We start from the raw sequence: 5,912 nt of genomic DNA, 5'->3' as shown, positions 1-5,912 counted from the left end.
GATATAAACAGAGTAAAAAGCTTGACAAATACTGTATGTGTGCAAGAACTATTGGCCTAATTCTGAAACGGTGGGGCACAATCTGAGAGGCAACTGAACAGGAGATTGCAGAGTTTACAATTAGTGCATAGCCTGAAGGGGAGACTAATGGTCAGCCATGCACTAAAAAAGAGCATGTTGAACCCCAGGAGAAGTTCAGCAGGGGCAAATTCATCACGATTCTCTCATCAAAGCAGCCTCACTTGGCACCCAGTGTTTCCTCTATTATTTCATGCCAAGGAAGAAAAATCTATGTGGAAGGACAACCCCTCCCAAGAAACCAAAATCCCACCTAAACCCAAACATTACATTCTATTCTCTATTTCCTCTTTTTCTGCACCTGGGGAAAAGACAATTTCTTGCAGCATTGCCCATACTTGTTTTCTGTTTTAACCCATTTTCCATCAAAATTTTGACAGTATTTTAGGTAACAAAACCACTTTTTATATGAAAGTCAGCTGTGTTTCACAGTTTTAACAGTTGACATCACTCTGGCAGAGCAGAGCCACTCATCTGCTTACACTGGGGAAGTGATGCAGATATTAAAGACCACAAACTCTGTTCCCATTCTCCAGTTTGAGCTTGAGAAAAACATCAGCAGCTCGGGCTGTCCATATGAAAAGGTCTGGAGAACTCTGTGAGCAATGTCAGAGGTGCCAAGTACAAGTTACAAGCTATTTTTAATTAAGTATCCATGTATGGGTCATGACATCCACATCACCTTATCAAACAACAGCTGTAGCTTATGGCTATAGACTGAACACTCCAGAGTGGCAAATAAGGACAATTCTGCTCTTGCAGAAGGAGAAACACAGAACTACTGATGGTGGTGGTGGGAAAAAAACACAAAAAACCCCAAGAAATGAAAAACAAAAAAAACCCACAAAAATCCCCCAGGATTCTTCAGATAGCTGAGACTCACAAATAACCAGCCTCATTACCATTAGAAGTCACCCAGTGAAAAACTATCTTCTGCAAAAATAATCGGGGCCTTTGCAGTTATCTGGCTGTACAGGAAGAGCTGACTGAGTAATAGGAATTTTGTCCAAACAGATCTGTACAAGCCCCTCCTGAATATATGTGGCAAAGGCAGAGAAAGCAGCTAGCCCAGTCTGTGTGATTATTCAGTATCACAGAGACAAATGCACAACAGAAGAATGCCAGAACCTTGCAGGACAGGGGTGCCAAGAGAAAGACAAAACAGAAAGTACAGAATTTGCCCCTGCTGAACTTCTCCTGGGGTTCAGCATGATCTTTAGAGCACAGCTGACCGTCAGTCTCCCCTTCAGGCTTTGTACTAATTGTCAGCTCTGCAATCTCCTGGTGCTTGGCCAACTGCCTAGGTTTCCTCTGTCTTTTAAGATGAGCTATTTCAGTATTCTTGCTGTTAGCAGAATATATACCACCTATTTATGGCCTACATTCCTTCCTGTAATCTGAACCAGTAAAATCTACCCTGACACCGTACAAAAGGGCACTGACTGTAGAAGAAAATAATTCTCAGTGAGAAAGGAGAAACAAGGAAATCAGAAGACATCCAACTACAGTGAAGGACAATGGCTTGATTTTTTTAATCTCTAGTCTGCCTATCTGGTGACCGGCAAAATCTCAGAAGAATTTATCTGCCCAAATTGTTACTTTGAAAATGAAAATAAACAAGCAAAACAGAAAACACTATGACAAGCAATGCAAGACACAGTGAATAGATATATTAATCCTTTAAGACCTGTGCCAACCCAGTTCTGTGCTTTATTTAAGCTTGTTTTTTAAATATTTCCAGGTACTGACATTCTGGATTTATTCTAAGAAGTGGTAAGTACATTCAGGATTCAGCTCCAGGCTCAGTTTAAGCCCCTCAATCACAGCTCTAAGGAAATTTAGAATGAAAGGAAGGACCAAAACTAAATAGAGATCACTGGAAGTACCAACTTTGGTTCCTAAAACCCCATCTTGGCAAGTATTTAGAAGTGACCTGGTTTTACAAATTTTTGACTGGACCACACAGAAGCATAGACACAGCTAGACCAGTGCTCCCAGAACTGTGTTTTGCTAACTGATCTCTTTTATTAAGCCTGTCTTTTGGAGAGGCAAAAAAACATTCAGCTATGTGTGTTTCAATTGCTGCAGCTCCTGTTCCAGTGAATGTGAAAGAAGTCACACTGGATGCTCTCCTACTGCTTTAGTCCTCCGAGTAACAGGGTTTTTATGAGGATGCCACTGGACATTGTAACATATTCCCTAGAGTTCCCTTCTCAACCTCTCTGCCATCTAGCCTGAGGAGAGCAGGATTTTGGAGGTATTTCCCTAAGGCAGGGGATTGGCTCAATTCGTTTGACTTCTTTTGAAGAACAGCTGGCCTCCTGCTTAGTACATTATACTCACCTTGAGCCAACTACAGATCCAAACAGAATTTAAAGTAGCAGGGATTTTTGATAGAATCATAGAATCATAGAATCATAGAATTAGCCGGGTTGGAAGGGACCTCAGAGATCATCTAGTCCAACCCTTGACCCACTGGAGCAGTTGCTAGACCATGGCACTGAGTGCCACATCCAGTCTTTTTTTAAATGTCTCCAGGGACGGAGAATCTACCACCTCACCGGGCAGTCCATTCCATAGCCTAATCACCCTCTCCGTGAAGAAATTCTTTCTAATATCTAATCTAAACCTCCCCTGGCGCAACTTAAGATTGTGTCCTCTTGTCTTGATAGAATCTTGATAGAATCTTTTATATTTTTTTAAGTAATCTCTATGAAAAATATTGACCCTTTTTTAAAAATACATCTTTGAAAGTTCAGTTACTGCAAGAAAATACCAATGACCCAAGATATTCTTATGTTTAGGAGACCTGTCTTTCATAAAGATGAGCACCCCGCAATACAGCCCACAAGATTTGTGCCACAGACCAAACACAGCACAAAAGGTCTCCTGTGCATCCACACAGCATGTTCACTGACACAAGGAAAGCAACAGGTCCACTTTTGTTCTTTTGCTCAAGTAATACTGGTTCAGAGCATGGCTGTTGTGGCCAAAGGAAACCAATGTTTTTTTCAAGGTTAGCCTTGAACACATTTTTTGGATTAGACTAAGAAGAAATCTCCATATGTTACTTCTGTGAGTGCAAGAAAACAGTGACCGCATAAAATATGCGCATGTGAGTTGTTTAAAAAAGAAAAGATTTAAACCACACAACATAGCACAGTTACAGGCTGAATGGAGACCTGTATATTTCAGCTCAGCTAGCAGAAAATATGACCAGTGCATTGACTGTGGGGAGCCTCCAGAAACAACTTGCTCTCTCTGCCCAGGCCCCACATGCCACCTGTTTCAGTACATCCCATAATTACTCATGTTAGTTAGCATAGCATTCAGGTTGCCATTTATTGATTTTATGATAAACAGACATGACCAGCATCATTCTTACCCTATGAATTTCCCTGCCTAAGACACAACATTGTTTTTCTGCATACAGAATATAAACATATGCAACAGCCCTGGTCAAGGCACCATAAACTAAGTAAGACTTTTATAACCATGCAAGTACAACCATAGGAGTGTGGTTCCAGATGGAAATAAGAGGTGTTTAGGACAGTGAAATGGGTGACAATGGATTACACATAATCTTTATTTACTTTTTCAGTTAAATGGAAGCCTATAAGATATGTGCCCCAATATTGTAAGAGAATGGCCGTAACATTCACTGTAGTGAGCTACAGCACTCACTCCTTCCATCAACTCATTCAGCACATATTAAGCTGTGAGAAGGCAACATGTAAGTGACTACATAAGGCTACACTGTAGTAGCAAATCTGCTGGTCTGACACAGCACCTGGAGGGCAGTCACCTTCACCTCTTCCTTCAGTCTCCCAGTGCTGCAACACAACAATGTGCAGACACAGGACAACTCCAGTGGCTTGTGATGAGCTGTGTCAGCACATCACCTTGAGTCAAGTCAAAGCACTCTGCTGTCCTCTAATGCACATCATGGACAGACCACAGAGGTAAGGCTACCTTCAAGATGACAAAGGAAAAGAGAAAGCATACCACAAAATAGTGTTAAAGCTCATGGACTCTACTATTCTTTCTGCTGGTGAAGCAGAACACAAAGACCTTCAGTGGCTTCCATGCAAAAACTGACTTGATAGCCACAGAACCAAGAGGGGAAGCAGAGGGAGGTAACAATTGGTTGTATTGTACTGACTCCTTCACCACAACAAAATGCCTGTCCTACATGCTGATACCAAATAAAAAGAAAAAAAAAAGAAAAAAGAAAAAAGCCAATAAAAACAAAACCAAAACCCTGGAACACACAAGCTCTAGCCCGTATCTTATTCTCCAATTGTGACTAAGAGGAAAAGACAACAGACTTTGCAACCTATTTAGAAGTTTAACAAGCCTGAGCCCTGCCTACCAGAGCAGAATATAGGTTGACTCTTGATCAGATTCTGACCCCCAACCTGGCATCCTCATCAGAAAGACTGAAACTCTCATACTTTGGGTTGATCCTACATTCATTCTGTGACAGACCCCTGAAGACAAACACAGGTATTTCCCTAGTGGAACCTGAGCTCTCATTCAAGGATCTTTCCTGACCAGTCTGCTCCCAGAGCTGCTGATTGGAGACTGAATCACAGAATCATAGAATGCCAGGTTGGAAGGCATCACATGGACCATCTGGTCCAACCTTTCTAGGTAGGAACACAGTTTAGGAGAGGTGACCACCACTTCTAGGAGACTGGTGGGACCATGCAGAGAGCACCATGGAGCACCATATGGGTCATCATAGCAGAAGTTTACAGATCCAAGCAAGCTCCCATGTTTATTTAGTCCAATTTCCTTCTTGACCAGAGCAGGGAGAAGAAACAGATTAAAACCCCATGTGCATGCCCTGATCTGTGATCCATCCACCTGTAACAGATCTCACTGTGACCTCTGCTAGCCTGACATTGGCTGTGTCCAAGGAATGCTACAACCAGGCCAGGAGAGACACTAGGGAGGTGAATCATTAGGCTTGCCCAGCACAATCACAGGCTGCACAGAGCCCTCAGCAGTCCCAGCTCAGATGATGCCAACACAGGTTGGAAACAGCTTAGCTGGTGGAGTCTAACATCAAATCCACAGTCTGCAGACTGTATGGGGTATATGGAAAAGAAAATAAATTAACAATAACCAACATAACACAAACCATACTAAACTAATACATTAAGACTTGTGAAGTAGAAATGAAACTCTGTGTGTGCAGAGAAATCCCTTTCATGCTTTTGCAGCGTAGCATGCCAAAGACAGGGGAAAAAAATGAATTAGTCTTTGCATTGAGCAGAAACTTGCATTAAAAACAGAGACAAAAAAAAAAAAAAAAAAAAAAAAAAAAGAATTTATTAGTAGAACCTATTGAACCTATTGATTTCCCAGGCCTTTGAAATACATGAGAGGGATTAATTTGAAATCTAACAGTATTTTGAAATAAAATTTACCCTTTCAAAACTTGAACCTGGCCAGTCTCTTTTATTCCCTTGCCCAATGTATAATGCAAATCAGTCAATTTGTCACAGAATTGTTCTTCCAAGGTAAAACCCACTTCTATAAACATGTATTCTGAGGCAACAGAGATGCAACAGTCTTTATTAGCCTCTTAAAAAACAGTACAAAATGTACATCTATTAAATTACTTCACTAAAAATTATTATGTTTTCATTAAAAACAAAATAAATTCTCAAAAAAAGCAAGCTATAGCACAACAGGTAAGAAGCAAGCAGTATTTCGAGTGCCACTAAAATCACTGAGGAAATTAGTCTCATTTTAAGAAAATTATTATTTATTTAGGCAGATATGCATTGCTTAGCACATGGTCTGCTATAAATCACCCTGCTGAT

This window comes from Heliangelus exortis, chromosome Z (assembly GCF_036169615.1).
Source record: "Heliangelus exortis chromosome Z, bHelExo1.hap1, whole genome shotgun sequence".
NCBI lineage: Eukaryota > Metazoa > Chordata > Aves > Apodiformes > Trochilidae > Heliangelus > Heliangelus exortis.
The sequence above is the reverse complement of the archived record's forward strand: the minus strand, read 5'-3'. Positions refer to the sequence as shown.